Consider the following 14,056-nt stretch of genomic DNA (forward strand, 5'->3'; position numbering starts at 1 on the left):
GTGTAATAGGAAGTTCAGAAATGAAGAAGCAGAGAAGGATTGAGAATGATGGAATTTGAAGTGGATAGTAGACTAAGATAAAAGTTAAGTCAAAAAGCCATTGCGAGCTAGTTGTGTTGATACAAAGTTCTAGCATCACAGAACAGTTAGGAAAGCATTGTACAAGGAAGCCTTAAAGGCAAAAGTATTCGAGCCAGAATCTAGTAACATCTTGTCGATGGAAAGAAGTGGAGATATCAATTGAGAAGGATTAAAATGAAGATGAACTATTCGGAGGAACGCCATTATTTGATGATACAAATGTGCATGATGATGACATAAGAATTCCAGGCATAGAATATTCAAGAAATGATCAACATGGAATTATTCGATTATCTAGTAGCTTTGGTTACCCAATTAAGATGTTCAGTTCTCTACTAGCACATGAGGATCAGTATATACAAAGAAACCTAAAGGATATAGATTACTCCAGTATTATTTCCCACCTTGAGATAAGTGGATAAGTAGAGCACAATTTTCCGACGTCCAAGGATATGTCATGAGCATGTATATTAGAACCTTGAAGAAAATTTGGACGACCAGTTAGTATGGATTGAATTTGCATATGGTACTACATGTTATTCCAATACCCATATGGCTCACATGAAGCTCTATAAAAATGGGAGAATGTCAGATTGTTTGAAATTTCGAATCTCATCCTAAAGAAATCTACAAAAAGTAATAAGGAAGGTAAGTATGACCCTTCGATATCTTAGACTTCGCAAGATGATAGTCGAAGGACCTACTAGATTTACCCTCAAAATCAAAATCTGTATATTCGGTCTCTTACATGTCTATGCTTGGCAAGTGTATTGAGAAATTCCCCCATAGTTGTATCAATTGATGATATTTGGAGTACAGAACAATTATCGCATGAGGAAGTCCCTACTACCCTCTCGGATCGCCAAAGTTCTAGGATTGTGGATTAAAAACCAAAGAGGTAGCCTTGGTAATAGTACTATGAAAGAATGTGAAGGTAAAGAAGTCAAGAAAGATATGAGATCCTAGTATCCGCACTTGTCTCCATTACTAAAGGAGATCTTGATTGAGACATTATAACCTTCATGTTGGTAGTACTACAGCTACAGAGGAAGCTCTACCGAAAACTCCCATAAGATCTCTGAGAGTTCAACATTCAAGGACAAATGTTTTTAGAGAGGGGGGGGGGGGGTAGAATGTTACACCCCGAAAATTATTGTTATATCCCGTATGTCGCACATTTGGATAAATCGAAATAATTGTGGCTAGTAAGAGATAGGGCAATATTTTGACTTTATTTAATATACATGTTGTTCATGAAAAATATTGATGCGAAAATATTGAGGAAGGCTAAGGGAAAAATTGGAATTTTGGAAATTATTTTCATGAATTACAAAATATTAACCAAAAGTAATTGGGCTTGGAACAAAAAGGCCCAACAAGGTGGCCGGCCATAGGGCATGGCCCAAGGCCCATGTGAAATTAAATGGACCAAATAAATAAGAGAAGTCCTATCATTGTCTTCATTTTAGAACTTTCAAGAAAGGAAGAGAAAGTGAGAGCAAGAAGGCCATTCGGCCAACAAAGAAAGAAAGAAAGAAAGAAAAAAAAAATTGAAGCCTTCCATCCTTGGTCCAAAAATTCAGTTCTTCTTGAATTCTTACTAATTTCAAGACCCTCTTCAACGTGGTATAATTATTAGAGCAAGAAAATTTCTTTTCTGACAAGTGCAAAAATTCTATTCAAGTGGAAAATTGAAGAAAAGGTAAGAACTTTTATTCTTTTACATGTTATGGAAGATTTATATATGTTGTAGTATGTGGAAATGAATGAAAAGTATGAAATTAGTGTGTTGTGGGTGTGGTCGTGTGGGTGTGTGTGGCCGTGTGGTGTTGCCTAGTGGAGGAAGGATGAATTTATTTTATTTAGCATGTTAGTTGTGTTGTTGTGGCCTTTGTGATGTAAATGAAGGTTTAATGGTTCAAGTCGGCATTGAAATTTGTTGTGGGTTGTTGTAGGAAATTAATGTGATTTTTAATATGGTTTTATGTAACTATGAAAGTGAAGTTGCTAAAGTGTGAATTGTTGTTGTTGTTTTTGAATTTGAAGGAAGAAAATGTATTGTTGTGGCTTTTGTTGTATTGTAGAGATTTCGGGTGGAGTATGGTGTTGGTGGAATTGTTTGAATATTTTGTAGATTATTTGAAATGTTCTTGAATTGTGTTTGAATGATCTCGGATTAGTAATGAATATGTGAGCGTTGATATTGGCTTGAATGTACATAGTTGAATTGAATGTGACAAGCTACGTAGAGGAGAAGGTTACTAATGTTAGAATGCAATTTAAATTGATTGTTGATGTTGTTAGTATGGTTGTTGGTATTGTTGGTATGGTTGTTAATAAATTTGGCCGAGTTAAATTCTCGGGGATGTTGAATTTACAGGGGAGGTGCTGCCGAAATTTCTGTAGACAAGTACTAGTTAGAATTGAATTTCTAAGTATTTGTGGCTAATGTTTGGTAATTGATAACGTTATTGTAGATATTGGAGAGCCCGAGACTTGAGTCGGGATTTGTTTAGCGAGCGATCGAGGTATGTAAAGCCTACCTTTCCTTCTTTTGGCATGACCTTTATGAAATGAACAAATAACGTATATGTATGCTTCTAAAGAAAATCCCATTCTTAGAGCCACTAGGATGGCTACCATCTTTGACTTCCATAAGCTATTCCATATGGCTTGATACGTATTTATGATATTCGAAGATTTCAGTTGTTATGTTTCCGAATGTTGCTCGAAAGAAAATTGAGATGACTAAAGTCTTTGATGAATACTTTGATACGTAAATATGGTCCTAAAGTCTCCATTTGATTTGATCCATAATGTTATTCGAAAGTTTCCTAATATGAATGATACTTGAATTTCCAAATATGGCTTATGAAACGTTTTTAGAAGGTTCTGTACTTCAAAAGCTCGTAACTTTCGTATACTAATTCCGATTGACCCGATACTTGTTTCTGAGCTTTCTGATATTGGTATAGATATTTATTCATCGAGTCTTGGAATCTATTTACTTATATGCATATGGTTTTCTCACTACTCCGCTCGTGCATACTACTACTACATCGTTCGCCGGGTCCCGGGCCGGTTTTGTCATCGTGCGCACTATGTTATATTCGGCAGTATGATGTGTTACGGTTCCCGAGTCCCTCGTCATAGGGCCGGGTACCGCTTATATACGGCGTTATGATGTGATATGGCATATGATGTGTTCTGATGTTGTGATATGTTATGATGATACGATATGTTCGGGGATTGTACGGAGATTTGAAACCTTCTGGAGTATGATGTGTTGTGGTACCAGCGTCGGAGTGGCGACCACGTTCCTGAGCCCTATGCATGATTTATGTTTTCAGAAAAGGTTTTGATATACTAACTCTGTATCCATTTTCCATACTCCTTATTTCAGTTATGATTTGGATTACTGTATTTCATGTTTTACATACTCAATACATATTTTGTACTGACCCCCTTTTCTTCGGGGGGCTGCGTTTCATGCTCGCAGGTACAGCCGTTCGTTCTGGTGACCCGCCAGTGTAGGATCCTTATTCTGCTATTTGGAGTACTCTTTTGATCCGGAGCTCATATTTTTGGTACATATCTTTTGTTATACATGTTTCTGTATATATGACTAATTGGGGTACGACGGGGCCCTGTCCCGTCATATGTTTCTGTTATTTTTTGTAGAGGCCTGTAGACATATATGTGGGTCATGGGTCGTGTTTGTTCGGTTGTGTCTGTGACTTGTGCTTTTATAACCCGTAATTTTACACATTCGGAAAAATTCGAAATAGTTGTGACTTGTAAGAAATAAGGCCACATGTTGATTTTTTTTAATATATATGTTGTTCATGAAAAATATTGACGCGGAAATATGGAGGAAGGTCAAGGAAAAAATGGGGAATTTTGGAAATTAGTTTCGGGAATTTTAAAATAAGACCCGCAACAATTTGGGCTTAATGAAATAAAAAAAAAAAAAAAAAAAGAGGCCCAAATTGTGTGCGGTGGCTGGCCAAGAGAAAAAAAATATTAGGCCCAAGCCCATGACCAAAAATAAGACAAATAAGTAGAAGGGCCATTAGTCTTCTACTCTAGAACAATCAAGAAACAACAAAGAAAAATTGAGAGCACCAACCATAGGGCCATTCGGCCAACTCCAAAAAGAAAAGAAGAAGTAGAAGAATTTTTTTTTTTAGCCATCAACTTTGATCCAAAAATCTTAACCTTCTAGAATTCCTATTAAGTTGGAAACCCTCTTCAATGTGATACAAATTTGGAAGCAAAAGAGTACTTTTTTTATCAAGTGGGAGAATTTGGAAAGGTAAGAATTCTACTCTTTTTAGTTTGGAAGAATTATATATATATGTTGTAGTATGTCGGAATGAATGTAGAGTATGAAAATTTTGTGTCATGGGTATGTGGGTTTGTGGCCGAAAATGGGTGTTGATGGAGAGGAATGATCAAATTTTATTTATTATGTTAATTGTGTTGTAATGGCCTTTTTATGCAAATGGAAGAATTCTAGTTTAAGTTGGCATGAAAATTGTTGTTAAGTTGTTATAGGAAATTTTGTGATTTTATTGTAAATTTATGTAATTATGGAAATGGAATTGTTAAGGTGTAAATTGTGGTTGTTGTTGATGAAATGGGAAGATGAAAAATGTGTTGTGAATGTTGTGTCGAAGGTTGGAGATTTCAGATGAATTCTAATCTTGGTGGATTTTCGTATACTTTGTAAAATGGTATGAAATGCGTTTGAATTGCACTTGAATGATCTTGAATTGGTAGTGGACATGTAAGAATCGATATCGGCTTGAAAATTCGTGATTGAGTTGAATGTTGATGAATTATGTTGGAAAGGAAGGTTACTAATGTGGAATGCATTTTAAATTGGTTTTCGATGTTATTGGTTTGGTTGTTGGTATTGTTGGTATGGTTGTTGATGAATTTGGCCGAGTTTAATTCTCGGAGATGTTGAATTTACAGGGGAGGTATTGCCAAAATTTCGGTAGACAAATACTAATTAGAATTAAAATTCTAAGTACTAGTAGCTAATTTTTGGGTAATTGATAATATTATTATAGATATTGGAGAGCCCGAGACTTGAGTCGGGATTTGTTTGGCGAGGGATCGAGATTTGGTAGTGAGCGATCGAGGTATGTAAAGCTTACCGTTCTTCCTTTTTGGCATGACCTTTATGCAATAAACGAATGACATATATGTATGCTCTAAAGAAATATTCTACTCCTAGAGCCACTAGGATGGCCTATGTCTTTGATTTCCATGAATTATTCTATATGACTTGACACATGCCTATTATGTTTGGAGCACTAGCCGATACGTTTCCGGATGTGGTTTGAAAAATATTTGATATGGCCTAAAGTTTGGATATGTATATTTTGGATATGTGCATATGATCCTAAGGCTCCGTTTGTAGTACCCTATTATGTTATTTGAAAGTTCCTCAATATTAAAGATACTAAATTTTCAGAAAATGACTTATGATGTGTTTTTCGAAGGTTCTGTAATTTGAAAGTTCGTAACTTTTGTATACTAATTCCAATGGACTCGATGCTTACTTTGAGCCTTCTAATATCAGTATGTATATGTATTTATTTGTCGAGTCTTGGAATTCATTTAAACATGTATATGCATATGGTTTTCGCACTACTCCGCTCGTGCCTACTACTATGATATCGTTCGCCGGATCCCGAGCCGGTTTTGTGATCGTGCACACTATGTGATATTCGGCAGTATGATGTGTTACGGTTCCCGACACCTCGCCGTAGGGCCGGGTACCGCTTATGTACGGCGTTATGATGTGACATGGCATATGATGTGTTCTGATGATGCGATATGTTCTGATGATGCGATATGTTCTGATGATATGATATGTTCGGAGATTGTACGGAGATTTGAAACTTTCTGGAGTATGATGTGTTGTGGCGCCAGCGACGGAGTGGCGACCACGTTCCTAAGCCCTATGCATGATTTTTATTTGCATGATATACATATATATTTTCAGCACAGGTTTTTGATATACCGATTCTGTATCCATATTCTGTACTCCACACTTCAGTTATGATTCGGATTTCTGTATTTCATGCTTTGCATACTCAGTACATATTCCGTACTGACCCCCTTTCTTCGGGGGCTGTGTTTCATGCCCGCAGGTACGGACGCTCGTTTTTGGTGATCCTCCGGTATAGGATACATATTCTTCCACTTGGAGTACTCCTTTTTGATCCGGAGCGCATATTTTTGTAACATATCCTCTGTTATGCATATTCTGTATATATATATATATATATATATATATATATGTGACTATTTGGGTACAGCGGGGCCCTGTACCGTCATATGTCTCTGTTATGGTTTGTAGAGGCTTGTAGTCATATTTGTGGGTCATGGGTCATGTTTATTCATTTGTGATTATGATCTGCGTCTTAATGCGGTCCCGTTTGCTATTATGGCCAAAACGGCCCATCTGTTTGTATATGTGTGTATATCTGGGCGATGTCTATTCCGCCAGCCTACAGGATTTGATATGATACTTCTGTACGGGCGACCGCTTAAGACGATATTTGCTTCCAGTATCTGCTTTAATTAATGTATGTTAAGTTTGATTAAGTCTTTGATACGATAATCCGGTATGTAAGTCTGTTTGGGTGTCCAAGTAGGACACCAATCGCGGCCCACGGGGTTGGGTCGTGACATGTGCCTTAAGCGGTCCCGTTTGCTATTATGGCCGAAACGGCCCATATGTATGTATATGTATGTATATTCGGGCGATGTGTATTCTGCCAGCCTGCCGGCTTTTGTATGATATTTCTGTTACAGGTGACCGCTTAAGACGACGTCTGTTCTCAGTATCTGTGCAAAATAACGTATGTTAAATATGAATAAGTCTTTGATATGTTGAATTGGTAAGTGAATGAGTATGGGTTTCCATTTAGGGCACTAGTCACGGCCCACGGGGTTGGGTCGTGACAATTATCGCGTCATTTGTAAACTAGCGTAAGCTCGAAGAGGTCATGGAACCCTTATAAGGTTAAGGAATACTCTTAACAAGTGTTAAGCAAGTAAGCAAGGGTCTAAAGGTTTCGGGTCAAGCAAATCGAAGAAAATAAGTTTGCCAAAAATTTAGGAAATATTTGGCAGAATTTTGGACAGATATTTTGAGTCCAATTCAGAGAGGTATATCTCCTAGTATATCAGGAATTTTGAGGTGTTTTCAAGAGCCTAAAATGAAGTTCATCGAGTGTAGTTTCAATCGCAACAAACCGTTCATCAATACGACATCGGTGAGAGTTATGGGCGTTTTAAAACGGACTGCCAGAAGCCCGCGAACCTACGCGGAAATTCTAGAAATCATTTAAAAGCCCACCAATTTCGGCCCATTAGCCCCAAACCGAATTGGACTACTATATATGCCTCTTAAGTCACCTAAATCATTTAATTTTCACCTTTTCTCATCTCCACACCTCTCTAGAACTTCCCACAACATTCATCCAATATTTAAATCAACCTAAGTATATCCCAAGTCCTCTAGAACATTCCTCCAACTTCCACAACATGCACATATATTCCTAAACGTTTATATGAAATTTTTTGTCATTCCTATTTCATTTTTAACATATCCTCAAGTCCTATAAAGTCCTAGAAACCTCTCCAAACATATTCCAACATATTTCCAAGCCCAAACCAAGGATCAAAGTGAAGATTAAAGTGGTTAAGGGTTTCAAAGTGAGGTCTACACTTGTCTCCTCGTCTTGAAGATATTTGGGTGAGTATTTTTAAGGAGAAGTAACCATGGAATTGAAGTGTTCTTGAATTTTGAGGTAAGATTTCATATTATTTCATGTTTATGAGTTTGTTTGATAATTATGTTAAGATTTGACGAGAAGAAAAATTGGAGGAAAAGTTAAAATATGCATTTGATGATATCTTGAGTTGTGAATTAACTTGAGTTATAATTATTAGTATGTTTTGAGCATAATCTTGTTATGAGGGATAATAATGATGTTAAGAAATTATTGTATACGAGTGTATAAGGGGTTGTAAGAAGTTGTTGTTATAGATTTATTATGAAAAGAAGTTTTGGGATTGAATTGAGTATAGTTTGAATGTAATCTTTTGATTATGGAATTGTTGATGTAATGTGCTTTGGGAGTTGTTTTGAAGATTGGAGGGACTAGAAGATATAGGGGAGATGCTGCCCGAATTTTGGCAGATTCTAAAGGGGTTTAATTTGAAGGCTTAAGATAAGCATATGATGATAAGCCCAACAATAATATGAATTCTCTTGAATATAGATTTATGAGCTTGGGAGGATAAGCGTTAAGTAATTAAGGAGACCAAAAAGGTATGTTAAGACTATACCCTTTCTTTCTAAAGGCATGATTCTCTTCTTATGAATCCACACATGTTTTCCATAACATCCTTATTCCCAAAAGGCTAGAAGTTCACGATTCTCAGAATTCTTATGATGCCACAAATAGATGTTTTCCATGATGATAATGATGATGATGATGATTCCATTTTTTGAGATTCCAAAGCTTATGGATTTGATGCTATTATGAGATTATTGAGCTTATTTCATAATTTTCTTGATTTTATTCACTGTTGTTGATCTCACCTTATGTTACTTGTTCCTTCAAGGTGGGATATAACAATGATGATTGTTCCATAAAATAAATCAGAGGTTACCGACCTTACGTTACTCCGATAGAGTAGAAATGTTTAATTGGGCTCTCTTGCATGCTATATGTATTTATATATGTAACTTTTATAATACCACAACTACATGGCCGGGCATGATATTATATACAACCGCGCCTACATGGCCGGGCATGATACTATATATATAATCACCTTTAGTGGCCGGGCATGATACTATATATATAACCGACCCTTAGTGGCCGGGCATAACACAATATATATAACCGACCCTTAGTCACCGGGCATGATACTATATACAAACCGACCCTTAGTGGCCGGGCATGATACGATATACATAACCGACCATTAGTGGTCGAGCATGATACTATATATATATATATATATATAACTGAGCCTCAGTGGCCGGGCAGGATACTTTATATGTGTATATATAAAAAAGCCTTTTTTTTAAAAGCCAAGCATGCAAGACATCCGCCTTAAAAAGGCATTCAGAGGCACAGGTTGATCTCTATCACACCCCCAGCAAGGAGTATGACGGGTTCTGACTCATAGGTCGGGAACCACCTGACTTAACGATTACCTTCAATACCATGTACTATAACTCAGAGAACACCTACACACAGAAAGGCCCAACACAGAAATATTCAATTACCTAATGTATATGTGCATATGCGAACCGACAAGGTCGCTACAACATCACGAGTATCATAAAGCCGGCAAGGCTTATAGGAAAATATCACAACCTAGACAAGGTCGGCAAGACCATACATAGTATCTACATACCCCACTCTATCTATGAGCCTCTAAGATTGTACATATAAACATATATTACATTAACTTAAAGTACCAAAAGATAGCAAGTCTGGAGTAGTGGCACTTGCTGACACCGTTGAAGCTGGAAAATCCTACTGCGGTCGCTCCTCAATAACCCTGTCAAAGCCTGTAGCACGAAATGCAGCGTCCCGTGCAATGGGACGTTGGTAAGAATAAAAGTACTGAGTATGTAAGGTAGGAATCAATAACATGAGTAAGATAGAATTATAAGGAGGATAGAAGTAACCTGAGCCACCTTAGAAAGTACAATATACAATGGATGAGTTTAGAAATCATATGCAAGTATATACATACATACATACATGTATAAATAGTATCATCATTATAACGTACCCAGCCTTTTCAGGACTCGGTGTGTAATGTACCCTGCCCTTTCGGGACTCGGTGTGTAACGTACCCGGCCCTTTCGGGACTCGGTGTGTAATACCAACTGATCAGTGGTTGCACAATAGGTGTCGTACCCGGCTAACTATAGCGCGGTTCGGTGTAGTAAAATAATGAGTACATGTATTTATATATATATATTCTGTCACGACCCAACCCCGTGGGCCATGACTAGTGCCCGACCTGGACCCTCGTATACGTACTTGTTGGATGTAGTCAAACTGAATATAAGAACAATATGGAAACTCACAAAAGAACTCCAAGGTTCATAACGTCGTCATGTATATATATATCCAGATATACTGTCCCCTGAGGAGTCACAACTAATCAAATCATAAAATGATACGCAAGCCGACAAGGCTACCACTACAGACGAACACCATATCATATGCAAGCCGACAAGGCTGCCACTACAGACGAACATAACCGCAGCACATCGTATAGACACAGATGAACAGAACTTATACACAACCCACACATATGTCTACAGACCTCTGAGAATATCGAGAGCGAAATATGATGGGACAGGGCCCCGCCGTACCATTGGGTAAACATATATATATATACACCATAAGATCTGTACCAAAAGTCTAGGCTCCGGAACAACGGAGCTCTCCAAGACAGCTGAGTAGAAGTCCTATGCTGAAGGGTCACCAAACCGACTATTTGTACCTGCGGGCATGAAACGCAGCTCCCCGAAGAAAGGGGGTCAGTACGAGATATGTACTTAGTATATAAAGCATGAAATACAATAAAGAGGATCATAACTGAAATAGAGTTACCGGAAACAAGTATGACTTTTAAAATATCAATACACTTGCCTTATGAAATGAAAATCATGCATATCAATATCATATATCATATCCAGCCCATTATGGGACTCGGTGAATAAGGCCGCCACATACCATCCTCGGCGCCATAATCACATCATCACACCATCACGTCATCATATATATATATATATATATATATATATATATATATATATATATATATATATATATATATCGTATCCCGACCCTCTAGTGAGGGACTCGGTGAACAATGCAGTGAAACTGTGCACGAGAACGTATCCTGGCCCGGGACTCAGTGAAAGATGTATTGAGGAATGCACGAGTAGAGTAGTGAATAACCATATGCAAATTAAATCATATCTGAGGCTCAATAAGATAATCAAAATGAACCATCATTTGAAAATTTAGACGATAGTCATATCAAGTACCTTTCGAATGTCACTACGGATTATACTAAAATTGAACTTCTGGAATCATATACACGTATCAAGACATAATGAAATAGCTTATGGAAGTCAAGAACATTAGCCATCCTAGTGGCTCTAAGAGTAGGAGCTTCTTTGGAGTCATATATATACGTCGTATGTTTGTTTCATAAAGATCATGCCAAAAAGAAAGAAGGGTTAGCTTTACATACCTTTAATGCTTATTTAAATGTCCAACGTATACTTCTCGAGCTCGTAGGTCTAAAATTAAGATAACATAAGCCACAGTTAGATCATCCACATCACTTACTAACCAATCCAAGTACGAATGAAACTTAACGAAATTCGGGCAGCATTTCCCCTGAAAACTTAACAATCCTCGAGATTCCAATTTAGCCAAACATCAATCAAAATACCAACAGCAACAACACCAACAATTTCATATCAAACTAGAATTAAATCCATTCTTAAATCACTTCCAAAACAGCCCAATTTACATTCGTATACCAATGCTTGTATACACTTCTTTATTTTCGTATATCTATAGTATAACAACAAACACAACAACTACAGCCAATCCCATGATATTCCAGCTCACAAAACAATTCATAACAACCACCAAACATCCCCAAAATATTATCACAAAACAGTCACGAAAATCATATAAAAACAGCCCGATATACGCTTTGTATATGATATCTTCATACACTTTATTCTCCCAAAGTCAAGAACAACAACTTGTCAACAACATCAACAATTATTATACATCATAAATCAGCTAATTCCATCCATTTAGTCCAACTAAAATAGCCCCCGATCCATAAATCTCAATAAAACAACAAACGAATTTATAACGCTATTTTCTCCGTTTTAATCCGTTAAAACCCTAAATAAACTTATTAACAATGAAAAAGGGACCTTAATCTTACCTTAAGTATGCAGCAACCACGTCAACACTCTTCTTCTTGGCTGATTTTTAGCTCAAATTGAAGGCAACGCAACGTACAACACTTTTCTCTGCATGAGCTTCGGGATTCGGGGCTCGGATTTTGATCAACACTTGGTTTTTCTCTCTAAGTCTTTCCTCCCTCTCTCTCTCTAGAATTTTCTGGGTCTTTTTGGTCTGAAAATGAGGAGGAGAAGGCTGAAACTTCCCTTAAATAACAAGGGAAATGGGCCTAACCCGGATTGGAATCGGGTTGGGCCCATTTCACTGCCCAGCTTGACCTTCCTGCCTTAAAACGTCCATAACTCTTTATCCCGATATCACATACAGGCCCACGACCTATGGTTGGAAAGGTATTTCAATTATATACAACTATCATTTTAGGAGTATTCCCAAATTCCCAAATAATGATGGGGTTATGGCCTCCCGAAGTCAGATCACCCGAAAACGTAACTTAAAAACATCTTTTTGGAGGGCTTACACTTGGATTTGGCTCAAGGGTCCTTCTTGAGTTGTATTTAACTTCACATATATTGTCCATATAACTTATCATATGTCCTTTATAAATATCCCATCATGTGGGCCCCACCTCAGCTTACGGTTACGAGGCTATATATCTTTTAACGTATTATTCCAATCATATTGTACGAATTCCAAATATCATACTCATGCTACTACAGTAGAATTTCATTCTTTATACTTGTGATATTTGCTCCTCCTCGAGCTCACATAAGCCGTCTGTAGCCTTAGTGACACGAAATTTTCTGGGGTGTAACATCCTTCCCCCCTTTGGAACATTCATCCTCGAATGTTAAACTAATTCTGCCCTTCCAATACTTCCTTAAACGTTCTTTTACTGAATTATGCCCTGCACATGCCTCCTTCATTGGTCGATCCCTTCAGTTTATTATAATGTATTCCAGATCTCTAAGTAACCATTCCCATAATATTTGTTCTTGCCCTTGCCTCTCGAGGTGGTAATTCCACGTCATTGTCTTTACTCTCCCTTTCATTTCGCAGTTGGTTGACGGTTGTATTGCGAGCTTTTCCGCTGAAATCTTACTTTCTCCCTGGTAAACTTAGTCTTAACTCGACTCTTTCTTCTTCTATAGTTACTCCCTTAAGATGTATCGTTCACTTCATCTTACCTCTCACGCGTAGACGTCCCTCGTCGTTTTATTAGACTTTACAATCCTTGGAGTATTTCATGTCTCTAGTAACTTGTAGACCCTTCGCAGACTCTGCGAATAAGACGAAATTTCCCTTGGTGTAACATTATTTTGCTTCAATAACCTTACATTGCTCTATGTTACAGTCCATATTCTGGAATCTTCAGCATCATGTATCACTTCTCGACTTTCTTTTAAAGGTTTTTAACTGTCACTTTGCTTTTAGCTCTTAATCTCAATCCTTAGAGCTGGCTATCAAGTAGCGCTGGAGTTTCGTCGTTTTATAACTTTACATAGCTGCTCTGTGCTCTGACTATCATTAACTGGTATAATTCTGAAAGAATTTCTTTTGATTTGACATATAAATTCACTGTCATCCAGTAACCCGCTTGTTCTAATCGTCTCGCTTAAACCATTTCCCTTAATCCAACTTACAACACTTTGGGCATATTATCTCTTATCGTTTCTTTATCTTTTACTTCAGACTCTTCTATTGCCCCTTTACTCAAACTTTTCTCTTAGTCCCCCTATCACGCATCAGAATATGCGTAAGTGCTCAAATGAGCCCAAGAGATGTCTTAGCGTCGTCTCAGTAGTCTTTATGCAGACCTTACATTCTCCTCATGTATCTTTCAATTGATATCGGGGCTCAACTATGGCTTTTGCCCTCAGTACTAATCCTATCTCGGTACCTTGGTTCAAACCATCTTACACCTTTCCTTAATGTATCCAAAATATCGCAACCGC

The sequence above is a fragment of the Lycium barbarum genome, chromosome 9 (assembly GCF_019175385.1).
Source record: "Lycium barbarum isolate Lr01 chromosome 9, ASM1917538v2, whole genome shotgun sequence".
Classification (NCBI taxonomy): domain Eukaryota; kingdom Viridiplantae; phylum Streptophyta; class Magnoliopsida; order Solanales; family Solanaceae; genus Lycium; species Lycium barbarum.